This window comes from Oncorhynchus nerka, linkage group LG4 (genome assembly GCF_034236695.1).
Source record: "Oncorhynchus nerka isolate Pitt River linkage group LG4, Oner_Uvic_2.0, whole genome shotgun sequence".
Lineage (NCBI taxonomy): Eukaryota > Metazoa > Chordata > Actinopteri > Salmoniformes > Salmonidae > Oncorhynchus > Oncorhynchus nerka.
The window spans coordinates 34,143,426-34,163,570 of NC_088399.1; the positions used below are offsets into that span (position 1 = coordinate 34,143,426).

At 49.2% G+C, this 20,145-nt stretch overlaps 1 pseudogene; it reads right to left on the reverse strand.

The window, feature by feature from the left end:
- The window catches only part of LOC115117523 (argininosuccinate synthase-like), a 63,252-nt pseudogene that overhangs the window by 39,314 nt on the left and 3,793 nt on the right, over nucleotides 1–20,145 (reverse strand).

Here is a 20,145-nt window from a genome sequence, read left to right on the forward strand (position 1 = left end):
TATGACAGACAAAATGAGAAAAAAAAGCCAGAAAATCACATTGTAGGATTTTTAATGAATTTATTTGCAAATTATGGTGGAAAATAAGTATTTGGTCACCCTCAAACAAGCAAGATTTCTGGCTCTCACAGACCTGTAACTTCTTCTTTAAGAGGCTCCTCTGTCCTCCACTCGTTACCTATATTAATGGCACCTGTTTTTAAGTGGGAGAACTTGCACAATTGGTGGCTGACTAAATACTTTTTTGCCCCACTGTATGTACATGTAAGTAGAGTTATTAGTGACTATGCATAGATGATAACAGCAGAGAGTAGCAGTGGTGTAAAAGAGGGGTGGGGGCAATGCAAATAGTCTGGCTAGTCTGGCAAGTGACGCACCCCTCCTAGGGACGGCATGGAAGAACACCAGTAAGCCAGTGAGTTAGAGGCAGGGTTAGGGTTAGAGGCAGAGAATCTCAGTGTAGAGAGGGAAACCGGGAGGGGAACCGGCCAGGCAGAGACAGCAAGGGCGGTTAGTCGCTACAGTGCCTTTCCGTTCACCTTCACATCCCTGGGCCAGACTACACTCAATCATAGGACCTACTGAAGAGATGAGTCTTCAATAAAGACTTAAAGGTGGAGACCGAGTCTGCGTCTCTCACATGGATAGGCAGGCCATTCTATAAAAATTGAGCTATATAGAAGAAAGCCCTGTCTCCAGCTGTTTGTGTAGAAATTCTAGGGACAGTAAGGAGGCCTGCGTCTTGTGACCGTAACGTACGTGTAGATATGTACGGCAGGACCAAATCGGAAAGATAGGTAGGAGCAAACGCATGCAATGCTTTGTAGGTAAGCAGTAATCATGTAGTCCACTTGTCATTCCAATCTCCTCTGCATTAGCGTAGCCTCTTCTCTAGCCTGTCAACTATGTGTCTGTCTATCCCTGTTCTCTCCTCTCTGCACAGACCATACAAACGCTCCACACCGCATGACCGCGGCCACCCTAATCTGGTGGTCCCAGCGCGCACGACCCACGTGGAGTTCCAGGTCTCCGGTAGCCTCTGGAACTGCCGATCTGCGGCCAACAAGGCAGAGTTCATCTCAGCCTATGCCTCCCTCCAGTCCCTCGACTTCTTGGCTCTGACGGAAACATGGATCACCACAGACAACACCGCTACTCCTACTGCTCTCTCTTCGTCCGCCCACGTGCTCTCGCACACCCCGAGAGCTTCTGGTCAGCGGGGTGGTGGCACCGGGATCCTCATCTCTCCCAAGTGGTCATTCTCTCTTTCTCCCCTTACCCATCTGTCTATCGCCTCCTTTGAATTCCATGCTGTCACAGTTACCAGCCCTTTCAAGCTTAACATCCTTATCATTTATCGCCCTCCAGGTTCCCCCGGAGAGTTCATCAATGAGCTTGATGCCTTGATAAGCTCCTTTCCTGAGGACGGCTCACCTCTCACAGTTCTGGACGACTTTAACCTCCCCACGTCTACCTTTGACTCATTCCTCTCTGCCTCCTTCTTTCCACTCCTCTCCTCTTTTGACCTCACCCTCTCACCTTCCCCCTACTCACAAGGCAGGCAATACGCTCGACCTCATCTTTACTAGATGCTGTTCCTCCACTAACCTCATTGCAACTCCCCTCCAAGTCTCCGACCACTACCTTGTATCCTTTTCCATCTCGCTCTCATCCAACACTTCCCACACTGCCCCTACTCGGATGGTATCGCGCCGTCCCAACCTTCGCTCTCTCTCCCCCGCTACTCTCTCCTCTTCCATCCTATCATCTCTTCCCTCTGCTCAAACCTTCTCCAACCTATCTCCTGATTCTGCCTCCTCAACCCTCCTCTCCTCCCTTTCTGCATCCTTTGACTCTCTATGTCCCCTATCCTCCAGGCCGGCTCGGTCCTCCCCTCCCGCTCCGTGGCTCGACGACTCATTGCGAGCTCACAGAACAGGGCTCCGGGCAGCCGAGCGGAAATGGAGGAAAACTCGCCTCCCCTGCGGACCTGGCATCCTTTCACTCCCTCCTCTCTACATTTTCCTCCTCTGTCTCTGCTGCTAAAGCCACTTTCTACCACTCTAAATTCCAAGCATCTGCCTCTAACCCTAGGAAGCTCTTTGCCACCTTCTCCTCCCTCTTGAATCCTCCTCCCCCTCCCCCTCCTCCCTCTCTGCAGATGACTTCGTCAACCATTTTGAAAAGAAGGTCGACGACATCCGATCCTCGTTTGCTAAGTCAAACGACACCGCTGGTTCTGCTCACACTGCCCTACCCTGTGCTCTGACCTCTTTCTCCCCTCTCTCTCCAGATGACATCTCGCGTCTTGTGACGGCCGGCCGCCCAACAACCTGCCCGCTTGACCCTATCCCTCCTCTCTTCTCCAGACCATCTCCGGTGACCTTCTCCCTTACCTCACCTCGCTCATCAACTCATCCCTGACCGCTGGCTACGTCCCTCCCGTCTTCAAGAGAGCGAGAGTTGCACCCCTTCTGAAAAAACCTACACTCGATCCCTCCGATGTCAACAACTACAGACCAGTATCCCTTCTTTCTTTTCTCTCCAAAACTCTTGAACGTGCCGTCCTTGGCCAGCTCTCCCGCTATCTCTCTCAGAATGACCTTCTTGATCCTAATCAGTCAGGTTTCAAGACTAGTCATTCAACTGAGACTGCTCTTCTCTGTATCACGGAGGCGCTCCGCACTGCTAAAGCTAACTCTCTCTCCTCTGCTCTCATCCTTCTAGACCTATCGGCTGCCTTCGATACTGTGAACCATCAGATCCTCCTCTCCACCCTCTCCGAGTTGGGCATCTCCGGCGCGGCCCACGCTTGGATTGCGTCCTACCTGACAGGTCGCTCCTACCAGGTGGCGTGGCGAGAATCCGTCTCCTCACCACGTGCTCTCACCACTGGTGTCCCCCAGGGCTCTGTTCTAGGCCCTCTCCTATTCTCGCTATACACCAAGTCACTTGGCTCTGTCATAACCTCACATGGTCTCTCCTATCATTGCTATGCAGACGACACACAATTAATCTTCTCCTTTCCCCCTTCTGACGACCAGGTGGCGAATCGCATCTCTGCATGTCTGGCAGACATATCAGTGTGGATGACGGATCATCACCTCAAGCTGAACCTCGGCAAGACGGAGCTGCTCTTCCTCCCGGGAAGGACTGCCCGTTCCATGATCTCGCCATCACGGTTGACAACTCCATTGTGTCCTCGTCCCAGAGCGCTAAGAACCTTGGCGTGATCCTGGACAACACCCTGTCGTTCTCAAATAACATCAAGGCGGTGGCCCGTTCCTGTAGGTTCATGCTCTACAACATCCGCAGAGTACGACCCTGCCTCACACTGGAAGCGGCGCAGGTCCTAATCCAGGCACTTGTCATCTCCCGTCTGGATTACTGCAACTCGCTGTTGGCTGGGCTCCCTGCCTGTGCCATTAAACCCCTACAACTCATCCAGAACGCCGCAGCCCGTCTGGTGTTCAACCTTCCCAAGTTCTCTCACGTCACCCCGCTCCTCCGCTCTCTCCACTGGCTTCCAGTTGAAGCTCGCATCCGCTACAAGACCATGGTGCTTGCCTACGGAGCTGTGAGGGGAACGGCACCTCAGTACCTCAGGCTCTGATCAGGCCCTACACCCAAACAAGGGCACTGCGTTCATCCACCTCTGGCCTGCTCGCCTCCCTACCACTGAGGAAGTACAGTTCCCGCTCAGCCCAGTCAAAACTGTTCGCTGCTCTGGCCCCCCAATGGTGGAACAAACTCCCTCACGACGCCAGGACAGCGGAGTCAATCACCACCTTCCGGAGACACCTGAAACCCCACCTCTTTAAGGAATACCTAGGATAGGATAAAGTAATCCTTCTCACCCCCTCCCCCTTAAAAGACTTAGATGCACTACTGTTCCACTGGATGTCATAAGGTGAAAGCACCAATTTGTAAGTCGCTCTGGATAAGAGCGTCTGCTAAATGACTTAAATGTAAATGTAAATGTAAATGTGATGATCCGTCATCCACACTGATATGTCTGCCAGACATGCAGAGATGCGATTCGCCACCTGGTCGTCAGAAGGGGGAAAGGAGAAGATTAATTGTGTGTCGTCTGCATAGCAATGATAGGAGAGACCATGTGAGGTTATGACAGAGCCAAGTGACTTGGTGTATAGCGAGAATAGGAGAGGGCCTAGAACAGAGCCCTGGGGACACCAGTGGTGAGAGCACGTGGTGAGGAGACGGATTCTCGCCACGCCACCTGGTAGGAGCGACCTGTCAGGTAGGACGCAATCCAAGCGTGGGCCGCGCCGGAGATGCCCAACTCGGAGAGGGTGGAGAGGAGGATCTGATGGTTCACAGTATCGAAGGCAGCCGATAGGTCTAGAAGGATGAGAGCAGAGGAGAGAGAGTTAGCTTCAGCAGTGCGGAGCGCCTCCGTGATACAGAGAAGAGCAGTCTCAGTTGAATGACTAGTCTTGAAACCTGACTGATTAGGATCAAGAAGGTCATTCTGAGAGAGATAGCAGGAGAGCTGGCCAAGGACGGCACGTTCAAGAGTTTTGGAGAGAAAAGAAAGAAGGGATACTGGTCTGTAGTTGTTGACATCGGAGGGATCGAGTGTAGGTTTTTTCAGAAGGGGTGCAACTCTCGCTCTCTTGAAGACGGGAGGGACGTAGCCAGCGGTCAGGGATGAGTTGATGAGCGAGGTGAGGTAAGGGAGAAGGTCACCGGAGATGGTCTGGAGAAGAGAGGAGGGGATAGGGTCAAGCGGGCAGGTTGTTGGGCGGCCGGCCGTCACAAGACGCGAGATGTCATCTGGAGAGAGAGGGGAGAAAGAGGTCAGAGCACAGGGTAGGGCAGTGTGAGCAGAACCAGCGGTGTCGTTTGACTTAGCAAACCTCAAGCTGAACCTCGGCAAGACGGAGCTGCTCTTCCTCCCGGGGAAGGACTGCCCGTTCCATGATCTCGCCATCACGGTTGACAACTCCATTGTGTCCTCGTCCCAGAGCGCTAAGAACCTTGGCGTGATCCTGGACAACACCCTGTCGTTCTCAAATAACATCAAGGCGGTGGCCCGTTCCTGTAGGTTCATGCTCTACAACATCCGCAGAGTACGACCCTGCCTCACACTGGAAGCGGCGCAGGTCCTAATCCAGGCACTTGTCATCTCCCGTCTGGATTACTGCAACTCGCTGTTGGCTGGGCTCCCTGCCTGTGCCATTAAACCCCTACAACTCATCCAGAACGCCGCAGCCCGTCTGGTGTTCAACCTTCCCAAGTTCTCTCACGTCACCCCGCTCCTCCGCTCTCTCCACTGGCTTCCAGTTGAAGCTCGCATCCGCTACAAGACCATGGTGCTTGCCTACGGAGCTGTGAGGGGAACGGCACCTCAGTACCTCCAGGCTCTGATCAGGCCCTACACCCAAACAAGGGCACTGCGTTCATCCACCTCTGGCCTGCTCGCCTCCCTACCACTGAGGAAGTACAGTTCCCGCTCAGCCCAGTCAAAACTGTTCGCTGCTCTGGCCCCCAATGGTGGAACAAACTCCCTCACGACGCCAGGACAGCGGAGTCAATCACCACCTTCCGGAGACACCTGAAACCCCACCTCTTTAAGGAATACCTAGGATAGGATAAAGTAATCCTTCTCACCCCCCCCCCCCTTAAAAGACTTAGATGCACTACTGTTCCACTGGATGTCATAAGGTGAAAGCACCAATTTGTAAGTCGCTCTGGATAAGAGCGTCTGCTAAATGACTTAAATGTAAATGTAAATGTAAATGTGATGATCCGTCATCCACACTGATATGTCTGCCAGACATGCAGAGATGCGATTCGCCACCTGGTCGTCAGAAGGGGGAAAGGAGAAGATTAATTGTGTGTCGTCTGCATAGCAATGATAGGAGAGACCATGTGAGGTTATGACAGAGCCAAGTGACTTGGTGTATAGCGAGAATAGGAGAGGGCCTAGAACAGAGCCCTGGGGGACACCAGTGGTGAGAGCACGTGGTGAGGAGACGGATTCTCGCCACGCCACCTGGTAGGAGCGACCTGTCAGGTAGGACGCAATCCAAGCGTGGGCCGCGCCGGAGATGCCCAACTCGGAGAGGGTGGAGAGGAGGATCTGATGGTTCACAGTATCGAAGGCAGCCGATAGGTCTAGAAGGATGAGAGCAGAGGAGAGAGAGTTAGCTTCAGCAGTGCGGAGCGCCTCCGTGATACAGAGAAGAGCAGTCTCAGTTGAATGACTAGTCTTGAAACCTGACTGATTAGGATCAAGAAGGTCATTCTGAGAGAGATAGCGGGAGAGCTGGCCAAGGACGGCACGTTCAAGAGTTTTGGAGAGAAAAGAAAGAAGGGATACTGGTCTGTAGTTGTTGACATCGGAGGGATCGAGTGTAGGTTTTTTCAGAAGGGGTGCAACTCTCGCTCTCTTGAAGACGGGAGGGACGTAGCCAGCGGTCAGGGATGAGTTGATGAGCGAGGTGAGGTAAGGGAGAAGGTCACCGGAGATGGTCTGGAGAAGAGAGGAGGGGATAGGGTCAAGCGGGCAGGTTGTTGGGCGGCCGGCCGTCACAAGACGCGAGATGTCATCTGGAGAGAGAGGGGAGAAAGAGGTCAGAGCACAGGGTAGGGCAGTGTGAGCAGAACCAGCGGTGTCGTTTGACTTAGCAAACCTCAAGCTGAACCTCGGCAAGACGGAGCTGCTCTTCCTCCCGGGAAGGACTGCCCGTTCCATGATCTCGCCATCACGGTTGACAACTCCATTGTGTCCTCGTCCCAGAGCGCTAAGAACCTTGGCGTGATCCTGGACAACACCCTGTCGTTCTCAAATAACATCAAGGCGGTGGCCCGTTCCTGTAGGTTCATGCTCTACAACATCCGCAGAGTACGACCCTGCCTCACACTGGAAGCGGCGCAGGTCCTAATCCAGGCACTTGTCATCTCCGTCTGGATTACTGCAACTCGCTGTTGGCTGGGCTCCCTGCCTGTGCCATTAAACCCCTACAACTCATCCAGAACGCCGCAGCCCGTCTGGTGTTCAACCTTCCCAAGTTCTCTCACGTCACCCCGCTCCTCCGCTCTCTCCACTGGCTTCCAGTTGAAGCTCGCATCCGCTACAAGACCATGGTGCTTGCCTACGGAGCTGTGAGGGGAACGGCACCTCAGTACCTCCAGGCTCTGATCAGGCCCTACACCCAAACAAGGGCACTGCGTTCATCCACCTCTGGCCTGCTCGCCTCCCTACCACTGAGGAAGTACAGTTCCCGCTCAGCCCAGTCAAAACTGTTCGCTGCTCTGGCCCCCCAATGGTGGAACAAACTCCCTCACGACGCCAGGACAGCGGAGTCAATCACCACCTTCCGGAGACACCTGAAACCCCACCTCTTTAAGGAATACCTAGGATAGGATAAAGTAATCCTTCTCACCCCCCCCCCCCTTAAAAGACCTAGATGCACTATTGTAAAGTGGCTGTTCCACTGGATGTCATAAGGTGAAAGCACCAATTTGTAAGTCGCTCTGGATAAGAGCGTCTGCTAAATGACTTAAATGTAAATGTAATGCAGTAAAACCTTGAAATCAGCCCTAGCCTTAACAGGAAGCAGAGAGGCTAGCACTGGAGTAATACGATAAAAAATGTTGGTTCTCGTCAAGATTCTAGCAGCCGTGTTTAGCACTAACTGAAGTTTATTTAGTGCTTTATCCGGGTAGCTGGAAAGTAGAGCATTGCAGTAGTCTAATCTAGAAGTGACAAAAGCATGGATTAATTTTTCTGCATAATTTTTGGACAGAAAGTTACTGATTTTTGCAATGTACCGAAGATGGAAAAAAAGCTGTCCTTGAAATATTCTTGATATGTTAGTCAAAAGAGAGATCAGGGTCCAGAGTAACGCCAAGGTCCTTCACAGTTTTATATGAGATGACTGTACAACCATCAAGATTAATTGTCAGATCCAACAGAAGATCTCTTTGTTTCTTGGGACCTAGAAGTAGCATCTCTGTTTCGTCCGAGTTTAAAAGTAAAATATTTGCCGCCATCCACTTCCTTTTGTCTGAAACAGGATTCCAGAGAGGGCAATTGTGGGGCTTCGCCGTGTTTCAATGAAATGTACAGCTGTGTATCGTCCGCATAGCAGTGAAAGTTAACATTACGTTTCCGGATGACATCACCAAGAGGTCAAATATATAGTGAAAACAATAGTGGTCCTAAAATGGAACCTTGAGGAACACCGAAATGTACAGTTGATTTGACAGAGGACAAACCATCCACAGACACAAACCGATATCTTTCTGACAGATAAGATCTAAACCAGACCAGAACTTGTCCGTGTAGACCAATTTGGGTTTCCCCAATTTCTCCAAAGGAAATTGGTGATCGATGGTATCAAAAGCAGATCTAAGGTCTAGGAGCACGAGGACAGATGCAGAGCCTTGGTCTGACGCCATTAAAAGGTAATTTATCACCTTCACGAGTGCAGTCTCAGAGCTATGATGGGGTCTAAGACCATCATAGCCGTTTATTATATTCAACATAGGAGGGCCAAGCACAGGAAGCAGCTCTTTCAGTGGTTTAGTTGGAATAGGGTCCAGTATGCAGCTCGAAGGTTTAGAGGCCAAGACTATTTTCATCAATGTGTCAAGAGATATAGTATTAAAAAACTTGAGGGTCTCCCTTGATCCTAGGTCTTGGCAGTTTTGTGCAGACACCGGACAACTGAGCTTTGGAGAAATACACATATTTAAAGAGGAGCGTAATTTGCTTTCTAATGATCATGATCTTTTTGTCAAAGAAGTTCATGAATTTATCACTGCTGAAGTGAAAGGCATCCTCTCTTGGGGAATGCTGCTTTTTAGTTAGCTTTGCGACAGTATCAAAAATACATTTTGGATTGTTATTATTCTCCTCAATTAAGTAGGAAAATAGGATGATCCAGCAGCAGTGAGGGCTCTTCGATATGGCACAGTACTGTCTTTCCAAGCTAACCTCTCACTCAACGTCAACAAAACAAAGGAGATGATTGTGGACTTTAGGAAACGGCATCGATGGGACAGTTGTGGAGAAGGTGGAAAGTTTTAAGTTCCTCTGCATACACATCACGGACAAACTGAAATGGTCCAACCACACAGACAGCATGGTGAGAAGGCGCAACAGCGCCTCTTCAACCTCATGAGGCTGAAGAAGTTTGGTGTAGTGCCATTTCCGTTCATATTTTCTGGAAGCTTCCTTCAGGGCTCTGGTATTTTCTGTATACCAGGGAGTTAGTTTCATATGACAAATGTTTTTTGTTTTTGTTTTGTACTCTGACGTCCTTGGGTAGGTGTAGGGAGTCTGGAAGGGCATGTAGGATTCTTTGGGTTGTCCGAGAATTTATAGCACGGCTTTTGATGATCCTTTGGTTGGGGTCTGAGCAGATTATTTGTTGCGATTGCAAAAGTTATGAAATGGTGTTCCGATAGTCCAGGATTGGGGCAGCAGGTGGTCTAGTGGTTAGAGAGTTGGACCAGTAACCGAAAGGTTGCTAGAGCAAATCCCAGAGCTGCCAAGGAAAAAACTATTGTTCTGCCCCAGAACAAGGCAGTTAACCCACTGTTCCTCGGCTGTCATTGTAAATAATAATTTGTTCTTTATTGACTTGCCTAGTTAAATAAAGGTCAAATAAGGAAAAATATTAAGATCCACAATATTTATTCCACGGGACAAAACTAGGTCCAGAGTATGACTGTGGCAGTGAATAGGTCGGGAGACATGCTGGACAAAACCCACTGAGTCGATGATGGCTCCGAAAGCCTTTTGGAGTGGGTCTGTGGACTTTTCCATGTGAATATTAAAGTCACCAAAAATTAGAATATTATCTGCCATGACTACAAGGCAACCAGGATGCTCTCAATGGTGCAGCTGTAGAACCTTTTGAGGATCTGAGGAGCCATGTCAAATCTTTTCAGTCTCCTGAGGGGGAATAGGTTTTGTCGTACTCTCTTCACGACTGTCTTGGTGTGCTTGGACCATGTTAGTTTGTTGGTGATGTGGACACCAAGGAACTTGTAGCTCTTGTAAAGAAATGCTATTTCTTATGCAGGTGACCAGCCTACTGCTAATACAAGGCTACAACTCACAGTAAAGCCTGTGGGGTCCCCTACAGGATAGCTCCCGCATTACACACTTACTGCCAAACTAGCGCACACACATAATCTCCTCTCTAGCCGAACATTGTGTGCCCGAAGAGGATTCTACGATGACGGACAGACAACTGAGCCAATGGCGGAAGACTACAGACTACACCCAGCCTGAACCAATCCAAAGATCCGATCTTCTAGAATCAACCTACTTTCTGTTCTGTATATTAGGGGTGTACTGAATGTTAACGGTCTCTTGCCTGCTGTTCCATACGAGCTAACGGAAGAGCCGTAATTACGCTGTACTAGATATCTTCACTCTGAATAAACTGTCACTTGTCATACAATTTACCACTTTGTCTGAATCGATCCTTGACCGGCTCACCCATCTACATATCTAATTACTAACATAACTTGGTAAGCAGAGGATAGTTAACTAACGGTCCAGTCGAAGTGAGCTGATTGGGTGTAAGAGAGGGGGTGAGCGGGTGAAAGGACGATTCAAGGAGGACGGGTGAAGATTTTTCGGTGGGTGGACAACAATTCTGCTCAACTCGGGAAACTGATCTAAAGGTGCACCATAAATAAGGTAAGCAAAACCTGTTAAATCAAACTTTGCATATTGTCGTATAGTCTGTCTAAATTTTGATCAGTATTTCCGAGTAAGTATGAATTCTTGTGTAAATTTATAATTTGCTGACGAGTCGAAAGAACAGTGAAGTGAATATATGTAGTAACAAACCGGCGACGGCCGGTGTGATATAAATCATTGATGAGATATCAGTAAGGGGATAGTTAATTACTATTCATTAAATCTGGCGCCGAGGGGATAAATTGTAATTTTGTCCCGCGACCCGGTCAGCACAGTCTGATAGCTTTCAACTGATGAGAGATCACTTTAAGGCCTGGATAGTTCCGATAGGGGTCAGGAATAGAGATCAGTAAGGGGATAGTTAACTACTATTCATTAAATCTGGCGCCGAGGGGATAAATTGTAATTTTGTCCCGTGACCCGGTATGGGCCAGTCTGATAGAGATTCACTGATAGGGGTCGGACATGTGTAATAATTCTGATAGGGGTTAGCTCGATAGGGGTCAGGAATAGAGATCAGTAAGGGGATAGTTAATTACTATTCATTAAATCTGGCGCCGAGGGGAGAAATTGTAATTTTGTCCCGCGACCCGGTATGGCTCAGTCTGATAGAGATTCACTGATAGGGGTCGGCTTTCAGGGGTCAGAGATATAACGTGTTGTTTTGTCTTGTTTTGTCTATTTGTAACTGTTTATATTAAAATGCAATGTGGTTGTAATTGTTTCCATTAAGATTGTTGGTGGTTAGATAGAGAAAGAGAATTATAATAAGGGATATTGGATAAATCCGAAACTTCTATGTTGTGTGTACCTATGACTTCTGTGTTAAATGTATAATCAGGAACAAAATGACTGATGTATAATTGAAATAATATCTGAATATAATATTTAAATATTGAGACTAAATAGTCGAATAGATCCCTTGGTTGTACGCTCCACAAATGCTATACCAACCCATTCGTTTTTCTCGAACTAAAACATACTAAGGAGAAGCTCAGAGATAAGACAGAGCACGAGCAGCAGTGTCTCTTCGAATACATCGTGGGTATTAATCAACGTCGGGCGAAGTATATGCTAACTATATTCAGATAGCCGGAGAGAATTCCGATTAAAACTACGATTAAATTCCGATTGAATTAAATTAAATTACGATTAAAGCAAATTCACAATGGCGACCCCCAATACTCCAAAGCTGAGGTTTAATGAGTTCCTAGAACAAAAAATAGAATATAGATCAGGGGGAAAGGAACAATGGAAGCACATGAAGAAAGTTTGGGAGGGATTAAAGCTAAAATGGACACAAAAAGGTTATTTAGGAGGGGGACCGCCATCCGGGGATCAGCTGAAAACAATGGAATGTGGGTTAAGAGAGATGCTGCAGGAAGCTAGAGATAAAGAGGCAGAAAAGAACAAAAATCACGTATTTAAGAAAAAAGGGACTAAACAGAGAGAAAGGGCAGAAGTGGAACTGAAGATAGGAACTTGGGCCATCGAAGAGGCGCTGAGAGCACAACTGAATAAAAAACCTGAAATGATGGGAGTGGCCACTCCCTTAGAAGGGGAAGATGAGCAGACGGGCCACCACCAGGAGATGTCGCCAAATCCATTTCCCTCTGCCCCGCCAACACATGTGCCCTCAACGACCCGACCCCTTTACCCGGTCCTATCAAATTTGCCTCCACCTTATACTGATAAGGGGAAAAGGGCCGGGCCCGCGTCAACACAGGCCCCTGTGTTCCTTGTAAAAGAAGGAGTACTCCGAGGGGATACGTTGATCACAGGGGGCCACCTGGAGTGTGAAGAATTAAAGCCTGGCCCACAGGGTTACTCCACACCAGGGGGTGCACAAAGGTGTACACCAGGGCCATCTGACATGCATGCCCCTCGATCTATGCGAGAACAGCTCCACCCCAGTGGCCACACGAGGAATCCATTCATAGATGGAGCAGGGGGCAACGGGAGCAGCTTGAAGTCAGAGGGGAGGGGAACCCCCACCTCCTGCACATCCAGTGTGTACAGAGAACATAGAGGGGAACCAAGGAGCGATATTAGTAAGGAGTATTTCACAAGTGGCCGCCGACAAGAAGAAAATTTAATGACTTTCAGCGAACCGGAAGAACAGGGAGGAGATGATATGGAACCACAAGAGGAGACAGAGGAAGACGTTCCCCTCACGGCTGCAGGTGTATGGGAGGCAAAAAGCCAACTGAAACTCATGGAAGAAGTCGCAGCAGAAACGGGTGAAATATTCCTGATACAAGGAGTTTTTAAGGAAAATCAACCCCCGTTGAAACGGCAGTAAGACGGTCGAAGCGCCTCATAGCCAGACAAAGGAGAGAAGAAGAAGAAGAAGCCCAAAGACGACATGAGCCGTATCAAATGCCACTCAGGATGGACGACACAACGCACCGAGAGGAATACGTTGCCTGGAAGATGCAAGATTTGACGGCCCTGATGGAACAGCTCCCGAGCTTACATGGGGGTGCCTCAGCCTGGCTGCTTCAGCTTCAGTCCCTTCCGGGGTCCGGCTTGCCTTGGGGGACATGAAGGCCTTATTGGCTAGGTCAACCGACTACACGACCATGAATGCCCTAATAAACACAGCAGGACTGGGAACATTGGGGTCAGCAACAGAACCTGAGAAATACAGAGTATCACTGTGGAATGAGCTCAGAAGGGCATATCCCACCGAGAAAAATTATGCAACCCTTACCTCTTTTGCCATGGAAGACGGGGAGCAGGCAGCTCAATACCTAGATAGGGCCAAGACCACCTGGAGGTCAGTCCACATTGAACCCCATGACCAGAGCGGAACCACTCTCAGCATGTGGAAGGAGATGGTGGTGAATGGGACACCCACAGAAGTGAAAACCAAGCTTAGGGCCACAGTGGGGCTGATGGCCTTGCCCACTGCCCAATTCAACTCCCATGTCCACCATCACATCTCTCAATACAACAAAGACAAAGGCACGGCTGATTCACAAGTTCAGTCGCTGCAGTTCAGTCGCTCCAGTTGCTCAAATTACAATTGAATGAGGCCCAAAAGACCGCAAAGCCTAAAAAGCAAATGGTGGCGGAGGAACCCACTGATATAGCCAAGATTGTGACTCAGACCATGAACCAGATGTTGGTGGCCGCTCCAGCACCACCGACCCCCGCACAGGCACCGGTCATATACGCCGCCCCTCCAAATCCAGGAGCCAACTACGGATATGAGGGTTACACCCAGCCTGGATTTTCCAACCCACCTGGACCGACATGGGGGGGACCGCCGCAAGCTAGAAGAAATTGCTACAACTGTAACCAAGAAGGGCATTATGCAAGGACCTGCCCTGCTCCCCTCTCACAGCAGCACCTGTCATACTTGGCCTACAGGGGGAGGAGAGGTGGACAACGGGGAAGAGGGGCCCCAAGGTACACAGCCCCTGCCCAGGGATATCCACCAGCCCCTGCCCAGGGATATCCACCAGCCCCTGCCCAGGGATATCAACCAGCCTACAACCCAGCGCCCCCTACCGGTCCCACCTTCCAGGGGATGTCCGAGGGATACCCCCCATGGGAATGAGGCTGGCCAACAATTCTCTGTCCACACGGAACCCACTATTACATGTGTAGTACAAGGGGTCACCCACAGGTTCCTTGTGGACACTGGATGTACATATTCCGCCATCAATTCTAATCAACCCCTCTCTTCAGACAAGGTAAAGGTGGTGGGGGTTTCAGGAAATCCTGAAGATCAATACAAAACTACTCCACTATTGTTCCAGTGGGGCCCTTCCAGTTTGAAACACCAATTCCTATATTGTCCAAATTGTCCAATCAACCTACTAGGTCGAGACCTACTCTGTAAGTTAGGATGCGCAATCTACCTAACTGAGTCAGGTGTGGAGGTCGCGCTCGATCCACCGCCAAGGGCCCGAATCCTGATGCTCCCAATTCTGCCCGCACCTGCTCTATCCACCACACAGGAGGTTTACTGGCTCAAGTGCCTACCATCTGGACCTGGAACTCCTGCCATCCAATTTCAATTCAACCAATGGAGGAAGCTAATATACACCTTTCATCCCTATAAGACACCACAGGCAGAGTTGCACTGCACTCTCAACGTCACTGACGACGAAGACACGCCTTACACACAAGATTGGGATGAAAATATGATGCATCTTACCCCAAACATACGCTGCCTTACCATCGTGTGCGGCCCTGAGGGGGTGGCAGCCCCAGTCATACTCCCACACCATATTAAACCTTGGTATCAACTGGGACCCGACTCTGCTCCACACGTGACCCTCGCAGTAGGGAATGGACATGAGGCCCGAAGTCTGGGTCCAATGATAAAAAGGGCCTCGAAACTCACTTGGGAAGCGACTAGTGAACCAGGCCTGTTGAAGGCAACCACTGAAGAGATGTGGCGTCTGACTATGGTGGACACTGAAGAACAGTGCCAGCCTGAGCGCCTCACTCTCCCCAGGCATCACGGGAAACCATATTCTGATCACCCTTCATCCCCTGCTGTCTTGGACTCCATAGACAAGGCAATATGGACAACCACACCATTTGACGTGGGAAAGTTACAGGTCCAACCAGTGTGCATTACCCTAACCAATCCGGCACAAGTACCAATATTTCGAACCCAATATCGACTGAAACAATAACAGACAGAGGGGATCAGACCCACTATCGAAGGCCTCCTGGAAGCTGGGTGCATATACAGGACTCTATCACTCTGGAACACCCCCATACTTCCTGTTCTGAAGGCAGGAGGAGAAACATACCGGATGGTGCAGGATTTCCGGGCTGTAAATGAAGTTACCACACCCATCGATCTCCCTGTCCCAGACCCACACATCATACTGAGCAACCTGTCACCCAAACATCGGTATTTCACCGTAGTGGACTTGGCCAATGCCTTTTTAAGCATCCCATTGGATGAGGCTTCCCAGCCACTTTTTGCCTTTACCTACGAGAATCAGCAATTTACCTATTCCGTACTTCCCCAAGGTTACACTTCTTCCCCTGGAATCTTCAATTATATTCTGAAGACTCACCTGGCAGAACTGAAAATCCCAGAAGGAGTGATACTCATACAATACGTAGACGACCTGTTGCTGGGGGCTCCCACCTCAGACCTCTGTCTAGAAATGACTAAAACCCTGTTAGACTTTCTGGCAGTCAAAGGCTACAAAGTCAAGATGTCAAAAGTCCAATCATGCAGACGAACCGTTCTGTTCCTGGGAAGGGAAATCTCAAGCGAGGGGGCCGGCCTCTCAAAATCACACCGAGACTCAATCCTACATCATCCCAGGCCCATTACTGTTTCAGGAATGCTCTCTTTCCTGGGGTTGACGGGATACAGCCGTACTCACATCCCAGACTATACTGAAAGAACTGAACCTCTGAGAGAAATTGTTCGAGAAGCTGGCCCAAGAAACCTACAGGCCCCACTTACATGGACTCCTGAAGCTTCAACGGCGTTTGGGCTCCTGAAGACTGACCTGTCTGTGGCTGCTGCTCTCACGGCACCAGACTACGGTAAAACATTTCACCTGGATGTTTCTGAAAAGGAAGGCTTTGCATCCGCCGTCCTTTTTCAGAAACATGAGGGGAGAGAAGAGTACTCATGTACCACTCTTCAAAACTTGACCACATTGAAACCGGCCAGACCGCCTGTTCCAGATACGTTGCGGCGGTAGCCAAGGCGATTGAGAAGACAGCCCATCTGGTAATGTGCCACAAGATGCAAATACACACCCACCACGGGGTGGCAGCATACCTCATCAGCAAAGAATTTACCTTCAGTGCGGACAGAAAAAACAAAATCCAGAACAAATGCACCCAGTCACACATCACTTTTGTGAACACCGACAAGAACATGGCAGATGCACTCACCGCAGAAGATGGCCTAGCACACTCCTGCCAAGAGAGGGCAGCACAAGAGCTCAAACTGAGACCAGACCTGGAAAATGAACCACTGACATCTCCAGACCTATGGCTGTACACAGACGGATGTTGCTACAAGGGAGACACAGGAAACGTAGCTGCCTATGCGGTCGTACAGCAGCTGCATGACAAAACACATGTCACGTTGGAATCAGGAATTATCCCCCAGCCAGCATCGGCACAACTTGCGGAAATTGTGGCTTTGACTCAAGCTCTAGAGAAAGCCGAAGGAAAAACTGTAAACATTTACACGGACTCGGCATACGCACACGGAGCTGTGCACATAGATGGACCACAATGGGTTAGGCGCAACTTTACCACCACAGGCAACCTACCCATCAAGCACCGAGCCCAAATGGAACATTTGATGCATGCCGTGTCCTTACCAAAGACAGTGGCCATAATGAAATGCCGAGGCCACCAAAGACTGACCAGCAGAATCAATCAAGGAAATGATGCCGCAGACCTGGCAGCCAAGGCCGCAGGAGGATACAGCCCCCGACAGATGGTGCTCGGGATAGAACCGGCAAGGACTGAATTGACAAGCCAACACATACTAGAACTACAGGAAGAGGCAGGCCCTTACGAACATTCGGTTTGGACACAGAAGGGAGGCTCTAAGGGACCAGATGGAATATGGAGATGCCATGATGGCCGACTGGTGGCTCTGGCTAATCTCTGTCCAGAACTGATAAGGGAAGCCCATGGACCCACTCATGAAGGGAAACTCAGAACTTTACAGAAGGTTTCGTACATATGGTGGCACCCCCACATGAAGGACATGACAGATTTATTCTGTGACGAATGCAACATATGTGGGAGCCACAATCCAAAGAAGCCTTACCAAACCCCGATGGGGGCCTACCCGGTGCCAAACGCATGTTTCCAAGACATCAGTATAGACTATACAGACATGGGAGAAGACTATGTAAAGAACGGGAAGAGATATTTGCTAGTAATGGTAGATAGATTCTCTAGATGGGTAGAAGCAATTCCAACAGCTAAGGAGGATGGGAAAACGGTCATTAAGTGGCTACAGACAGAACTCATACCTAGATATGGGGTCCCTAGACATATCCGAAGCGACAATGGGTCCCACTTCGCAAACAAACACCTGAGACAGGTGGAGGAGAGGTTCGGCATTATACACAAGTTTGGTAGCGACTGACTTTAACTAAGACAAATACGGGACTGAAACTTACTGTTAGGCCAGGGGGCCAGCCCTTAGGGTGTTATGATTTCATACTGGCCCCAGGGAATTCCGGGGTCAGTTATTGGTTGTGGCGAATTTGCGTGACTAACAATCCTAAACCGACTTCGGTTACAGTAAGGAATGACATGACCACACCCGTAAAAGGGTCCCCGTCATCCCCACTGTTTGGCCCGGTGGAGGCAATATCCAGGCTTAAAAGTCCGGATGATGTAATTTTAACAGCCACAGGAGTCTCAGGTTTTTCCAATAATTGGCTATTGTTGACCGAGGAAGCTGCAAATACCACCAGGCAGAGTTGTGTGGTGTGCATGGGAGCTCGTCCATTGCTCCGCATTGTCCCAGCAGTAGTGACTCTAGCATGTCTAATCCCTCTTATGACTACAGATAACCCCAGGGATAATTGTACTGCCTGGGATGAGGTCTATCCGGTTACTAAATTCACCACTAGGAACCCAGTGTTTTCCAACCAGGTTGCAAGGGCAAATTTTACTTGTGTCAATATGACGGGAGGAGGAACCGAGGTGGGATGGATTCCTGCGGATTGGTGTTTGGATACAATTAATATTAAGGGGAGCCTCAGGCCAATATCCAGAGCAGATGTGTGGTGGTGGTGTGGTAGTACGGTCCTGTTTGATAAGTTACCCTCCAACAGTACTGGACGCTGTGCACTTGTTACTCTCTTGTTGCCTGTTTCTATCTACCCTATAGGAGCCGAGGACCTTGTTCTGCGGATCCAGGGAGTGAATCCCGGATATAGGGGACGTTCAAGGAGAGACACCACCCCATCTAGTGGAGACCCCTCCTACATAGACGCTATCGGAGTCCCTAGGGGAGTGCCTGATGAGTATAAGTTAATAGATCAGGTAGCTGCAGGGTTTGAATCATCCATCTGTTGGTGGTGCACAATTAACAAGAATGTTGATCGTATTAACTATATTCATTACAACGTCCAAAGACTAGGCAACTGGACTCAGCAGGGTTTTGAAGCAGTACATGGTCAACTGGCTGCAACCAGCCTGATGGCTTTCCAAAATCGTATTGCCATTGATATGTTACTCTCTGAGAAGGGCGGAGTTTGCTCTATGTTTGGTGACCAGTGTTGTACTTTCATCCCTAATAACACAGCCTCGGATGGTAGTTTGACGGTCGCTTTGGAGGGTCTGCGGACGCTTAATGGTAAAATGAAATCTCATTCTGGGATAGATACCTCGATGTGGGACTCCTGGATGAGTGCGTTTGGTAAATATAAAACCCTGGTTTCCTCCATTTTGGTATCCATTTCGGTGTTCGCTGCCATTTTAGTTCTCTGTGGATGCTGTTGCATTCCATGCATCCGTTCCTTACCACTAGGGTTATCTCTAGAGCTATTGACCCTTCCTCCCCTTCCCAGATGTTTCCTCTGCTGGATAAAGACCTACTTGAATTCGAGGATGAGGAGGAGAGTGCCTATTAGGTTTACATTATATCTGCTGTTGCCTTGTGGGGATGTATGTATGTGTTATGCAAGTGGATCATTCCGCCTGACTTGCCTAGTTTAAGTCACATCTCTTTGGAGATGTGAAGGGAGGGAATCACAACTTTTTCCTGCGGGAAAAAGTTGGCTTATGTGGACAAGCATTTTACTTTTATTTTGAGCTGTTGTTCTCCGCTCTGTTAAATGAGGGTTGTAAGTTCCTAGGTGGCTGGTAGCCAACTTAGTACATAGTGGGATTGAATGGAGAACATGAAGGTAATACATATATATCTATTTCTGTTTAATACCGTGCCTTATTTCATAGTCCCTTTGGGAGAAGTTTCTCTTTGTGTCTGGATCTAGTTAGGTTGTGTCACGTCTCTGGGGAGATGTGAAGAGAGGGTTTTGTAAAGAAATGCTATTTCTTATGCAGGTGACCAGCCTACTGCTAATACAAGGCTACAACTCACAGTAAAGCCTGTGGGGTCCCCTACAGGATAGCTCCCGCATTACACACTTACTGCCAAACTAGCGCACACACATAATCTCCTCTCTAGCCGAACATTGTGTGCCCGAAGAGGATTCTACGATGACGGACAGACAACTGAGCCAATGGCGGAAGACTACAGACTACACCCAGCCTGAACCAATCCAAAGATCCGATCTTCTAGAATCAACCTACTTTCTGTTCTGTATATTAGGGGTGTACTGAATGTTAACGGTCTCTTGCCTGCTGTTCCATACGAGCTAACGGAAGAGCCGTAATTACGCTGTACTAGATATCTTCACTCTGAATAAACTGTCGCTTGTCATACAATTTACCACTTTGTCTGAATCGATCCTTGACCG